Raw genomic sequence first — 14,926 nt, 5'->3', positions numbered from 1 at the left:
TCTAGTTTCATTTCTACCTATTTTATCATCTTATGACTTTTTAAAGGAAAATTATGTCCTAGTTTATATATTTTTTAACATCCTCAACCTACTTATGGTTAAGGCCTTGTCAGACCATTCTATAAAATATTCATCTGGATTGAATGCCTGCTCTAATTGTAGATTTTATTGGCTTACCTTTGTTAGCAATAAATTCATGTCTTGAGATTTTGCTTCATTTTGAGTGAAAATTTGTTTTTTATCTTATGGCTTTCTCTCTCTCTCTCTCTCAACTTCTCACCTCACCTTTCTTTGCCTATCGGTTTTTTAATTCCTCCATTCAGCTCTCTGGATTCCTAATTCAGAACCTGGTCTCATAATAGTGGATCAGAGGTGATGTTAAGGATAGGGCAGGTCTTGTCATATACCATTGGGTGTCTTGGCTTACCTCCTGGTTGCAAGGCTATGACCTTGATCTTGGCCTCCTTAAGCCTGCAGTTCACTAGAAGATACGGTCTCAGGCAACAATTAGCAGTAGTTCATTTTCATTCTCTCTTCACAGTGTTGAGGGTGCCCCTCTACCACTCAGGACTTTGAGCTGTATGTCTGGTTCCAGTCCCCTGTCTCATATGAGCATTTTTAGTCCTTTTCACTTTACAAAAGCCAAACTTCCAGCTGCCTGAGCTTCAATTCTCTTCACTGTTTTGAGTTTCTAGTCCTTTTGGGATTTTGAATGTATTTATCTGGTATTTGAGCCTAGTTATACCTTTTACTTTTTCTTTCCATATATTTTATCTTTTATTATTGTTGTGGATGGAGCAAAGTGGGTGCTCGTGGTATAAACCCACTGCATCTCTGGCCTGGGTTTAACTGACTGTTCCTGGCTAGAACATTTCCCCTGTAAATTCTTCATTTCCTCTGGCCGTCTCTGGATGACTGGCAGTGTAGGGGGTTTGGGGGTGGTCATAATCAGGCTCAGGTGCAGATTACCTATGTGCCTCCTGTACCAGACAGTGCCCAGTCATCACTGGGGCTGGACTGCTAAGAAACCACAGGGCAGAGGTAATGAAGAATACGGAAGTGTTTGTATTTTTATTTCCCTTGTTTGTAAGACTAAGGCATTATCTACCTGCCTGCCCAGTGCCTACAGGGCAGAAATAAAAAGTGGGACCATCTTGCATAAGATGATGTAAGGTCAGTTGTTCTCAGCTCACTCCCTGAGGTTTCGCCTTCATGCTTCTGAGGTAGTCTTTAGAGCCACTGACTCTCACTCCCACATGGGGTAGTTGTGGAAGTCATGGTTATCTGGCTCCTCTATGAATAGGATAATCCTAGACCAATGGGACAGAAGTAAAGCTTCTGACAGTATGGGAGTTGGGATGGCTTGGGATGGTGGGAGCTTTTCGTGGCTTGAAGATGTGGCATGGCATCACACAGCATGTTCTCTCTGATGAGGTGGTTTGGATAGAATTGGGAGATGAACTGCTCCTAAAACTAACAAAGCCAAAGATATGCTAAATACTTTCCATGTTTTGAGAAAGTCCTATTTCAAAACCATTAACTTGCTGGGTATGACGTGGGAGCCTTGTTTGTTTATTTGGACTGGTAACGAACCTGTGAGTCCTCAAATAGACATTAACGCTTTAGCCAGTTCTTACTATGTTGCATCCAGGAATATCCATGTCAGTGACCCCTGTGGAGCTAGAGTTTTGGTGTAGATCAGGACAATATCCCAGTAACAGTAAGCGATGTGGTGTCATAATAAGCACTTGAGCTGTGAAGTCAGGTTCCCAGGATCTTCCTGGCTCTGGTACTTACTGGCTGTGTGATCTGGAACAAGTCACCTGCCTTTACTACTGAAGCTTCCCTTTCTGCAAAATGTGGTTAATAGTAGTACTTACTTCATGGATTTGCTGTGAGGCCTAAATGAGACAACACATAAAGGACTCAGCATAGTGTCAGCATAAAATAAGTACATAACAGATTAGCCATTATTAATAGCTATTCGTTCAAGGGGCCCTTCTGGATCCTTACAATTAGCCACCAGAAGATGATGGTGGGAGGATTTTCCAACAGTCCAAATAGTATAAAGATGCTCTCAAAGGCCGCGGTGTAATATGGTTCCTAGAGAATCATGTTTGTTCGTTGCTTTAATTATAGCCGCCCCAAAGATCCAGCTTCATGAACACTCATGTTCTGAAATTGGTATAAAGGTTGGCCATCAGTGAAACTGTGTGGCCATCACCCAAAGAAGCTGCAGTAATCTCGAGCCAAGCAGAACTCCCTGTTCCTCACAGAAGAGTTCCAGACTTACCATAGACTTGAGGAAAAGGCATATAGCCTTGTAATGGGAACATATTCCAGAGTCATACACATTCACATGTGCAAGATGGACATTACTTCCTTGTAACTCAATTTACTTTAGCTCTGGGGTCCTTATTTCACTGATGATGGAAAACCTAACCCTGTAATCCAAAGTAATCTCAAACTTTTTTGGATAAAGATCAAGTTATTATTTTCTCCCTTCACCTCTTTCGGTCCCTTCTTAGCAGTAGTCTATGTTCTGCACGATCCAAGTCCTGGGTGGTCTATCATCCTGACTTTGAAGGAGAAGAATGTGGTTCATGGTCATCGGCAAACCACATAGGTGCTTTCTGCTGAGAAGAACAGTCCCTGTTCCCCTTGTACAGGTTACCTTTTCCCACTATAACCATGCTGAAATGTCTGTGTCCCCTGGGCTCACCAGCCATTGGGACACCACAACTCACTCTACATCCATCTGATCCTGACCTCTCTAGGCCCACTGGCCTTACTTTCATTTTTGTCTTTCTACTGGGAGCATGGGAACTTTTTCACCTGGACTTTTTAAAATTGTGGTAAAATATACAAAACATGAAAATTTCCATTTCAACCATTTTTAAGTGTACAGTTCAGGGCCATTATTGTTCATAGTCACATCACTGTGCAACTATTATCCCTATCCATCTCCACAACTTTTTCATCATCCCAAACTGAAACCCAGTACCTATTAAATAATAACTCTCCATACTCCCCCTCCCCCAAGCCCCTGATAAACCACTATTCTACTTTCTGTCTATGAATTTGACTATTCTAAATATTTCATATAAGTAGAATCATATAGTATTTGTCCTTTTCATTTGGCTTACTTCACTTAGCATAATGTTTTATAGGTTCATTCCTAGTATAGCAAGTATCAGAATTTCATTCCTTTTTAAGGCTAAATAACACCCCATCGTATGCATATACCACATTTTATTCATCTATTCATTTGCCAATGGATACTTGGGTTGTTTCCACCTTTTGACTATTGTGAATAATGCTGCTATGAACATTGTCATTAAAATGTTTGAGTTCCTGTTTGCAATTATTTTGGGTATATAGCTAGAAGTGAAATTGCTGGATCATAAGGTAATTCTCTGTTTAATTTTTGGAGGAACTATCATACTGTAGCATGGGAACTTTTGAAGGTTCTCCCACACCATGCAGGGGTGTGCAGGACTCCAAGAAGCCGCCTCAGGCCCATTTACTGGTGATATTTAACCACTGCTCCTCCTCAGCTCAGATGCATTCCTAGAGACTAAGGCTTTACCACAAGGTGTGCCATGTCATGGGCCCTGGGGAGCCTGATGATGATTCTCCTGCTCTGAGAGCCCTCTAAATCTCAGCAGAATAACTTACGTGTTTCATCAATATTCCTCTTAGGACTCAGCCTGAAGAGTGTAAAAGACAGAAACTACACCCATGAAGCCAAGTTCCTTTCATGTCCTCTACAATTCTCTTTTCTCCTGCCAAGTCCTGGAAATTTTACTTTCTTTTGGCTAGGAAAACTCCTCTTACATCATCCTATATTGTTCCAAAGTTGATAATTATGGTATAAACTTTATATTTGGATTTTGGCTTTTGATTTTCATAGCCAAGCTTCTGATCTTAAAAATACATTCACTTTCAAACAGCCCAACTATTGCAATTTTAAAAGTCTCTGCTTGCACTTATGATCTTTGCTATCAATTTCAAGAGCCCACTCTATGGAATTCAAAGCCAAGAATTTGACTTTTTGTTCTTGGCAGTAGAGGACCCCCTCCCCTAGGGCAGTACCTTTAGAAGCTATTGCTGCCACCCAACAGATGGGAAGAGGGCAGTTGTTCAAAAGAGCACAAGAGTCAGAAGGAAAACAACTTTCAATACCTTAAAATATTTTACACATTTTAGCTTGACTCTAATATAGATCATGGACACAAAATCTGTTACTTAAGAGTTTCTGGGGGTATGAAATCAGTCAGCCACAGAAAGGCCTAAGATAGTTTCTCAAAACCAGAGTATAACAGAGCATCAGAGAGCTCAGGGAGCTGAGAACTCAGAATAACAGGATTCCCATGCATCCTGGGACCGGGGTCCTAGGCAAATACCAGTGTTGAGGGCTGGTACTGGTGACTGACTTCGGCATACTCTCTGTGGACTGGCTCAATGGAAAGGTCCAGGAACAGGGTAACACACATAGCATGGATGTGATCCACCTTACATCCTAAAGGTTTCTGGTACTCCTGTGCACAGCATCTGAGCCTGTTTAAGAAGTTCCCCCAAAGAGACTCAGCAGGACTGTGTAATTCTGATGTACTTATCCTTTGATTACCTAAAAGTACTTATTAGTAGGTTATTGTTTGGGAAGGAATTTTCTCAATAGATTTGTGTGTGTGTGTGTGTGTGTGTGTGTGTGTGTGTGTGAGAGAGAGAGAGAGAGACAGATTTAAAATTTTTTAAATACAATTTGTTTTGTTTATTACATATACAAGGAACAGAAACAACAAAGCCTACTTCAAAGTCCCACAAGCACAACCACAAAAAAGAACCATAAAATTGCTGGAGGTTAACAAGGGCTGATTGAACAAGGCTTTGTGATTTGAGATTCAGGGTTCGCTGAATTCTAGTTTTTATCCTTGCCCTTGACTAGCTGTGGCTTTGGCTCGGTCATGGTGTCTCTTTTTGTGCTCATGTTCCTTCCTTCACTTGCAAAATGAGGTTAATTATAAGGATCAGCCTCCCTCCCAAAGCAGTCCGTGGTTGTTGACTATTTTAATTAGCAAGTTTTTTTTTAGTACCAAGAATTATCAACATAAGCCATCTTCTACACTCTTTACTGGTAATTGTATGAGTAGAGATGTAAACATCACATTTCAGAAGTTTTGGGGGTGGGGACGGTGGAGATAATTAAGCTTATTATTTATTTATTTAATGGAGGCACTGGGGATTGAACCCAGGACCTCATGCATGCTAAGTATGTGCTCTACCACTGAGCTACAGCCTCCCCTCTAGATTTCAGAAGTTTCTGACAAAAGGAAACCGTGTAAGGGTCACTTTCTTTTAATAACTGTCAGTTCACAAGAAATAAATGTTTCTCATGTTGTATAGACATTTAGATACCTCTCTGTGAATGCCCCTCTGGGAAAATAAAATCTTAAATCTCAGGATGCTGAAAGGAAGTACAAATTAACATCATCACCTCATAATAAATAGTCTTTGCCATTCTTGTAATGTCTCTTCTGGCTTTGGTGAATTCTACGAGGCTCTTTGCTTACAAATTTCTCCATGTTTGCAGAACACAGGTCATGGAAACAGGGATTATCTTTCCCAAGCAGAAAGAGGCACACAATCTTCTTAAAGTTAATAGGCACTCATGTGACTGTCCCATGTCGTGTGCTATCAGAACGGCTTAATTACTCCCTGGCCTCCAGACAATGTTCTCCTAGTGCTAATGTGTGTCATCTGAAGGCTCACAGGGTATCCAACACAGGAGGAACACTCCGTGCCAGCACCCTGCTGGTGCCTGCGCTTCCCTGACCTCACCTTCACCCACAGCAACACTAAGACTACTTTACATTTGAAGAAACAATATTAGAGTTTAAGAACCTTCTTCCTATGAGCACACAGCTATAAGGTGACAGAACCAGGACTCAGACTGAGATCTGTATGATGCCAAGCCCAGGTTTATCCTGTGATATGTGAAAAGTATTCAGAACAGTCCCCAATTCATAGTAAGTTCCATTTAACATTGGCTATCCTTTAAGTCATTATGAGATATTACAGTGTTTCTCAAAAGAGCACCCCCTCTTTCTTCTGAAAGTGATTCCCGTGTGTCCAGGACAAATGTGGAGACATTCACTGAGGATGACTTCCTTCCCAGACCTCATTCCCACCAGGAACTTGAGAACAAGTATTTGTCCAATTTATAAGTAAAGACATCCTATTTCCCGCTCTAAAAGCCAGCTTTTAGAAGTTGCTTGAGATTACATCTTCCTCCCATATTTTGCCCTCCCTCTGACATTTCCATCAGATGTGAAGTTGCTGACATTTTCTTGAAGTCCCCAGGGGGCAGTGGGCCAGCCGTCATAGCTTCACCCCTTTCTTTAACCCTATGAAGACATGATCACGTCTTGTGACTTGCGTGGTGTGTGCCTCTTAAAGCATTTAGTACTAATTTATGAATAAGGTGGACTTGTTCTCTCTTTGCTTGGGGTAGATGTGACAAGCCATGTGAGCCCCACACGGAAAAGACTCAAGAGAACTTTCACCACAAAAAAGACATGATAATTATGGACCATGACAGATGCGTCAGCTGCCTCCAAGGTGATGATCACATTGCAGTGTGTAAGTGTATCAACTCAACATGTCGTACGCCTTAAACATACACAGTGTTATATGTCAATTATATTTCAAGTAGAAAAAGAATCAAGAGAACTTTATTGATCTATAAGCTACTCTGCATGCAACTTCGATTTCTAATGAACATTCTAACACTTGATGTTTTACACACCAGGAAGGGGGCATAAATTTCCTTCTCTAAAGGAAAATATGAAATACAGTCTAATCTTTTACATAAATGGTGGACCTCTCCAGCAGCCATACAGATAGCCATTGAAGTCCAAGTATATGTGAAACTAGTTTTAATGTTTTATTTTTATGTTGAATTCAGCTCACATTCTAGTGGATAAGAATGAGAAAAACTAGCTGGGAATATTGGAGGAGACATTAGGAAACTCTAGGGAAATGAGGAAGGAAAATGAGAACGCAGATACAGAGAGAAAAACTCTCCAGAACTCCTTTTCTTCTACATGTGAAATTCTGAGTATGTTTACACAAAATGTAGTTCATAATTAGGGTGACAATACTCCCCGGTTTGCTTGGGACAGCCTCTGTTTGTTCTTGTTGCCCTGGAATGATGATTAATTTTCTTCTTTTATTCTTCAAAGTATCAGGTTTAGAGAATAAATTATATGGTCATTTTATTTATAACTTAATCTCCACAGTTCTGGTTTCATATCAATGTAGTATTTTTCAACTATCAAGGATTAGATTTCAGCCAGTTAAAATTTTATTTACGTCTAACCTTCCTCACACACAGGTGAGTATAGAAATGTTGGCACCACTGTAAGAAGGTTTGACAAACATCCCAGAGTTAGTTGAATTAACAGAAGTTAAACAGCTATAGCAGAACTTTTGAGATCAGGTACTGTCCTTTCACACAAAGATGCTCTGTTTTCTTAGATTGTCATGTGAGATCCAAAGTCAGATTCTGTAGTGGGTTATTTGTAACTGTCTTCGTTTCTTTTTTGGTCATGCCTCCTGCCTTCACACCTGATTGGTGGAGGTCGGATGGTATAAGAGTTGGGAATAGTCCTATTCTGTAAGGTAGATGTGTCTGCTGGGATAGAGCGGTATTGGATTGAAGCTCAGCCAGACAACATAGCTTACCACCAACAACAAAAAGTAAGTAGTAGACAGACTGCTTCAACATTTATTGGACAAGGCCTACCTGCCTGATGTCAGTCTGTTATTGTTAGGTAGTCCTCACAAGACAGTTAGTTAAAGCTTTCAGCATTCACACTTTAACCTAAGTTACTTTCACCAAAAAGCCAGATCCAATTCCCTTTGGTTAAGAGGAACGTTGGCACATTCAAAACTCATGAGGTGATTAAATTCCCTCAATTCTGGACTTAGTGGAAATCTCTATAATCACAGATAATCAGAAATAGGCCACCTGATGCTTGTAGAAGCATTGTTTTCTTAGGTTTTCCTAACCAGAATTTTTGACTATTAGAAGTTTCTCAAAGGATGATGAATGTGCCCTTCAGAATGTACACCGAATTTTGATATGTGGGTGTTTTTCCCCACACTAAGCAATTTTCTGACACCAGATGGGTGTCCTACAATTCAGTTCAATTCTGACACTAACTACCCAGAAAGCACATCAGATCTCACAGGTTAAGGGCTTGTAGGTTAAGGACTACAAGACTGCCTCCTGTCACCACAACTTCAGATGCCAAACTCAAGTCTAGGTTGTCAGCAGCGCTTCTGACCAGCTGGCTCTACATTGGAGGGAGGTTCCAAAGACCTCCTCTTTGGGTTTGATCAACTGGCTAAATGGACTCACAGAATTCATAGAAACATTTTACTTACTGAATTACCAGTTTATCATAAAAGGATATAACCTAGGAACAGCCAGATGGAAGAGATGCACAGGGCAAGCTACAGGGAAAGGGATGCTAAACTTCCATGCCCTCTCTGAGTGCATCACTCTTCCAGGATCTGTACATGTTCACCAAGGTGGAAGCTCTCCAAACTCTATTCTCTTGGGTTTTTATGGAGGCTTCATTACATAGGCATGGTTGATTAAATCGTTGGCTACTGGTGATTGAACTCAATCTCCAGCCCCTCTCCTCTCCCAGCAAGTGGTAGAGGAGGGGGGATGGTGGGGGTTGGGAGAGTGGGTTAATGGGACTGAAAGTTTCAACCCTCAAGTCACATATTTGGCTCCACTGCTGTGCTTTCCAAAAGTCACCTCATTAACATAACAAAAGATACCTTTATCTCTCTCATCACAGGAAATTCCAAGGGTTTTTGGAGCTCTATGCCAGGAACCAAGACAAAGACTAAATATATATATTTCTCACAATAAATCACAATATCACAGCCACATTGAGGTATTTACCAGAGATATTTGGTGTATATTTCCTTTGGGAAAAGCTGTACTCTTCCCACCTTCCTCTTGTCTCAGTCATCATTATATGTATTGGCAATCCAATTTTTTCATTGCATTTTTCATCACTCTCCCTAGACTCTTAGACATTTGTACCCTGGTACCATAGATAGTTTCCCTGAGACTGTATTTGTCAATATTCTCCCTTTGCTGCTAAAGTTAGAAACAACCCATCATTTGTGTTACATAAATATAGAAAAGAAGAAATGACATGACTATGAGGGGGGAAAGTCAAAAGAAGGAAGATGAGGAATAGTAGCAAAAATTTTTAAATGTTAAGAAAAGGAGGAATAAGATATGAAAACATAGGGGAAAAAAGATGCAAGAAGAGGGGAATTAAGAACCTCAATAAGATTTAAGGGTTTAAGAAAGTTGCTCTCAAAAGCAAAAGTCAAAGCAATTTTGAAGAACAAAACTGGAGGCAACACACTTCCTGATTTCAAACAATATTACAAAGCTGTAATAACCAAAACAGTATGGTGTTGGCATAAAAACAGACACACAGATCAGTGGAACAGAATAGAGAGCCCAGAAATGAACCCACACTTATATGGGCAATTAATCTGTGACAAAGTGGGAATATTAAAAGCAGCAAGGGAAAAGTAACAAGTTACATACAAAGGAACTTCCGTAGGCTATCAGCTGACCTTTCAACAGAAACCCTGCAGGCCAGAATGTATTTAAAGTGATGAAAGGGGAAAACCTACAACCAAGAATACTCTATCCAGCTAAGCTATCATTCAGATTTGAAGGAGAAATCAAGTTTTACAGAAAAGCAAAAGTAAAAGAGTTTGGCACCACCAAGCCAACTTCACAAGAAATGTTAGAGGGATTTCTCTGAGTGGAAAAGAAAAGGTCACAATTAGAAACATGAAAATTACAGAAGGAAAAAATGTCATTGGTAAAGGCAAATATACAGTCAAAAAGGTAATTTAACCACATGGAAAGCTAGAAGGAAGGTTGAAAGAAAAAAAGTAGTAAAATCATCTATATCCACAATAACTAGTTAAAGGATACACAAAACAAAAAGATGAAAATTATGATGTCAAAAAGAGTAAATGTTGGTGGGAGGGAGGTAAAAACGAAGGTTTGTTAAAATGTGTTTGAACTTAGGAGATCAGTAACTTAAAATAATCACACAAATAGCTAGCTAGCTAGCTAGCTATATAAAAACCTCATGGTAACCACAAACCAAAAATCTGTAATAGATACACACACACAAAAGAGAAAGAAATTCAAACATAACACTACTGATAGTCATCAAACCACAAGGGGAGAAAGCATAAGAAGAAGAAAGGAACAAAAAAGAACTACAAAGACAATCCCCCCAAAATGAACAAAATGGCAATAAGTGTGCACCTACAAATAAGTACTTTAAATGTGAACGGACTAAATGCTGCAATCAAAAGGCACAGAGTGACTGAACGGATACAAAACCAAGACCCATACATATGCTGCCTAGAAGAGACTCGCTTCAGATCTAAACAAACACAGCGTAAAAGTGAGGAATGAATAAAAAGTATTTCATGCAAATGGACATTAAAAGAAAGCTGATGTAGCAATACTCGGAGATATATATATAGGTAGATAGGTAGATAGATGATAGATAGATAGATAGATAGATAGATAGATAGATAGATAGATAGATAGGTAATTTCCTGCATAAGGAAATATAATTATTAATGTAATACCCTTCTTCCCAAATTTAGTTCAATGTCTATCTCTATTTTTAAAATATAAAGCATAAATACAATCAAGGAGGCCTCAAACAACATTAAGACTTCTTTTGGAGAGAAAAAGAGAAATAACAGTTTTCTTACCTTTTATTAGGATGATGTTGGCTAGTCTAGATATTTGTGACATTTGCTATAACTAATTACAGTTTGAATTTGCAAGTTAAGACCTTAGAAGGTTACTTATTTCACAGGTTGGTTTATTTTTCATTAGGTACATAGTAGTGCTGTTATGGCTTTTGTGGTTCAATCAGCTAATATCTAAATATCTAAACTAGTTATCTAATCAATTATGCTTCTGTATCTTTACAACTTATTTGTTAAAATAGCAAAGCATTATCTCCTTTTTTGTACTTCCATAATTCTCAGGACATTAATTTCCTCTGGGAATAACTAGATATTTATGTGAATGTCTTATTTTCCCTGCCATATTGACAGAGTAGAATCAATTGCTCTCCCCAACCAGCATAGTTCCTTACACACAACATGCCCTTTAAAATAGTTGATAGTCAGAAATGATTTATAATTTTGAATGTAGTAGTTTTGTAAATCTTTTATTTGATTTATTTCTATGTATTTGATGTTCTTATAAATTTTAATTTTTAAATGTAATTGTCTAATTTTGTGGTTAGTATCTAGAAATCCAATTGATTTTTGTACATTGACCTTAGATTCATTGATTTTCCATATTTACTCATAATTTCAAGTAGATGTGTATAGATTCTTTAAAATTTCTATTACACATTACTACCTGTGAATAAAGAGTTTTATTTCTCACTTTCAAAAGTAAAATAGTTGATAGATAAATCAGTGAATGAACAACTGCAACTCACTGGGTGAAGGTCAGAAGACTTGTGTTCTAGACCTACCTATGTAATTTGGGGCAAATTATTTATCCTCACTGGACCATAAAATATGAAAAGTATTAGGGTAAATGTTACCCAGGAAAATGTTCAAGCGTAGAGTCAGCTTTTTTATTTTTCCCAAGGAAATGGACACTCAAGTATAACTGTCTGCTCCAGACTATGTCTTCTTTAGTGGGGGTACACAGTCAAGTGTAAATATGGATAAAGTTTTCACCCTGGCCAGAAGCTTAGCTTGTGAATTTTCAATGCCTGTAAAAGATCCAATAAACATGTGAGGTATGAGATGGCCCATAATCAGAAAAATGTTGAGGGGCTGAACATGTGGAACAGAGGAAAATGTGAAAAAGTATTGATAGTGTTTATAGAAACAAATGTTGCAAAAATAAGCTTCAATAACATTTGTTTGTTGTTTATTTGGGGGGAAAAAGTAAACTACATGAATATGTAATGTTTCTCTTCTATGCTTGTGAAAATTTCTTTACATGCTGATGCTACCAGCTCTTTTCTAGCACTATTATCTAGTTTAAGTAGATTAAATAAGTTGTGCTAAAATGTTTGCTCTCAGTCTATTTATGTAAAATAGCCCCTTACTGATCAGAAGATTAGTATGTGAGGCTACACCCATAAATTAGCAACCACAAGACAGGCTACTTATGCAACACATTTGTGCAATATTATTTCATTCCATATATCCAGATTTTCTGCATGATCGGGTTGAGACTAACCTGCAATTCTGTTTCAAGCTGATTATCTGCCATATTCATGCCATGTTCACTTTGGTTGATGTGTGTGTGTCTGTGTATGTGGAATATTTCAGACACGTTATTGCTCCTGTAAAAACACCAAAATGGAAAAAAAAATTGTGATAGCTTCTATTTCAAAATGATCTAGTGCCACATTTTAAGAAGTAAATTAAATATTCATTTCAGAGCCTACTCTAGATAAAGCATTGTGCTAGTTACAAAGCATATAATTAAGACATGGTTCATGGTCCACCATCTCAAGAAGATTGTAGTCTGGTGGGGAAGGCAGACAAAACAAAACAATTACAATGCAAAGCACGAAAACTTCCTAAAGTGGGATATTGATAAAAACTGTAAGAGTGCCAAAAAGGTAACAACTAATTCTAAGATTATCAGTAGGAGGAGGGAACATCTGAACTGAACCTTATAGAATAAACAGAGTTTCATCATGTGATCAGAAAACAAAATAAAACAGCAGAAACAAAGACTTGGAAGTGGGAGGATTTGGGATATGGTCAAAGAATGGCCAGTGGTTCAGGGTTCCAAAGTAAGTGGGGTTAAATGAGCAGTTGTCCCATGCTAAAGATTTCAGGTTTTACCCTGTATGTAATAGAAAGATGAAAAAGTCTGCAGCAGAATGATATTCTCACTTAGTTGTTTTAGACATATCATCCTGGAAGCAGTGTACAGAATTGTCTGAAGAGATGAAAAATAAGAGCAACTTCAGACAAGGATTTGTGAGCTTCTTAAAGGCAAAGATTTGTTTTCCTTACGTTGCATCTTCAATGCCTCATATTGAACCTGGCACAAAGTATGTTCTCAATAAACGTTAAACATTATTACTATTGGCTCAATAGCACAGCACATGAATACAACAATGAGGCTTAATATCATCACAAGAGATTTCCACCGATGTGTGGAATTAATCTGGATAGAAGAGGAGTTCCCCTGCCTTCCTATAAACTTAGTTTATATTCAAGTGTAGCTAAAGGTGTTTCCTTTCTACCTAGTTTCAAAATAATAATAGTGCAAACAATGGTGAATTAAAACTTACAGGGAAAAGTAACTGTTCTAAGATACTCTTTATGTGCATAATTTTAGAAATGATGCAGAAACATTAACTACTGAGAAAAAATACAGACGATTTAGGAATGGTCAAATTCACTATAGAGATACAAAGAAAACTTTCAGAAATTTCCAAACATAAGCAGGGAGAAAATTTTTGCAAAACATAAAGCAGACGAAGAACAAATCTTCCGTTAATAAGCACATCACCTGGCTAAAAGCATGGATTCTGAACCAGACTGCCTGATTTTGCAGTTCTGTCTCATACTTTCTAGCTGTTTAATCTTGGGCAGATACTTAAGTTCCCAATGTCCCAGTTTTCTGTAAACTGGGGTTTGTAATATAGTATCTAGTTTATAAGTAATGTTAGAGTATTTATAATAGTGTTTGGCAAATAGTAAGTGTTCAATAAAAATTAGCTATTTTAAAATTATTGTTCTTAATGTGGCAGAGACTACTATGTCCCCAAATTGGTTTTCTTCTTCTTATTTTAATAATAGAATCTCCAAGTTGTAACTGTGGACATGACTGTCCAGAATAAACCTTGAATCTTCTAGGCTTCATTACAGAGAGGACTGACCACGTGACTACAGCCTGGACAATGAGATGTAAGCAGAAGAGTCATGTGGCAGCTTATGGGAACCTTCCTTAAGACACAACTGGATACTCACTAGATTCTCAAAATTGAATAATAGGAAATTACTAAGGGTCAGTGAGGATACAGAGCAACAGGAACTCCCAAACATTGTTGATGGGACCATAAATTGGTATAATCACTTTACAAAGTGGTTTGGTATTACTGAATAAATGTGAAGATACACATATTCAATAATCAAGAAATTGATTCCTAAATTTGTGTTCTAGAGAAAGGTATACGTGTACTAAGATACACGTACAAGGATTTTGATAACAGCATTATTTGTTATTGCCCCAAAGTAAATAATGCAAAGGTTCAACAATGGAATGGATAAACAAATTGAGCTATATTTACATGATGGTATACTATTCAACCATGAAACTGAATTAACGGATGTGCATACAATATCCACTGAATAGAAGAAGCAAGAACAAAACTAACACAAACAGTAAGATTCAAAAATAGGCAAAACCATATCATTTAGAAATGCATACTTGGGTGAAACTTTAAAGAAAAGCAAGGCAATGATTACCATACAGTCAGGATTATAGTAATCTCTAGGTCTAGGAGGGGACTTCCTCTAGGGAGAGTTGTGATTAGAAAAGGAAATAGAGAGCTTCTGAAATTCTTGTAATGTTCTGTTTCTTCACTCGAGTGGAGTTTGCGTGGATGTTTCTTTAAAATAATTTTTAAACTGGACATTATCTAATGCACTTTCCTATCTGAACATTATGTATCATAAGTTTAGTTCCAGATATATAAAGAAACATTGTGCCCTTGGCCTCTCCTTTTTTTTCATTTGTTCCTGCATCCTGTTGCCTGAAACGTAGATGCTGCCACCTGAGACTATG

General features: G+C 38.1%; 1 long non-coding RNA gene across 1 annotated transcript in view; it reads right to left on the bottom strand.

Moving 5' to 3' along the window:
- Positions 1–12,373: 12,373 nt before the first annotated feature.
- Positions 12,374–14,926, bottom strand: part of LOC116152711 (uncharacterized) — a 48,771-nt gene continuing 46,218 nt past the window's right edge. Inside the window, exon 3 of the long non-coding RNA XR_010382772.1 lies at positions 12,374–12,461. This is a non-coding gene — a long non-coding RNA (uncharacterized LOC116152711). The remainder of the gene's footprint in view (positions 12,462–14,926) is intronic.

This window comes from Camelus dromedarius, chromosome 10, assembly GCF_036321535.1.
Source record: "Camelus dromedarius isolate mCamDro1 chromosome 10, mCamDro1.pat, whole genome shotgun sequence".
NCBI classification, from domain to species: Eukaryota; Metazoa; Chordata; class Mammalia; order Artiodactyla; family Camelidae; genus Camelus; species Camelus dromedarius.
Note: the sequence above shows the minus strand (reverse complement) of the source record. Positions and strands in the feature narration are given on the sequence as shown.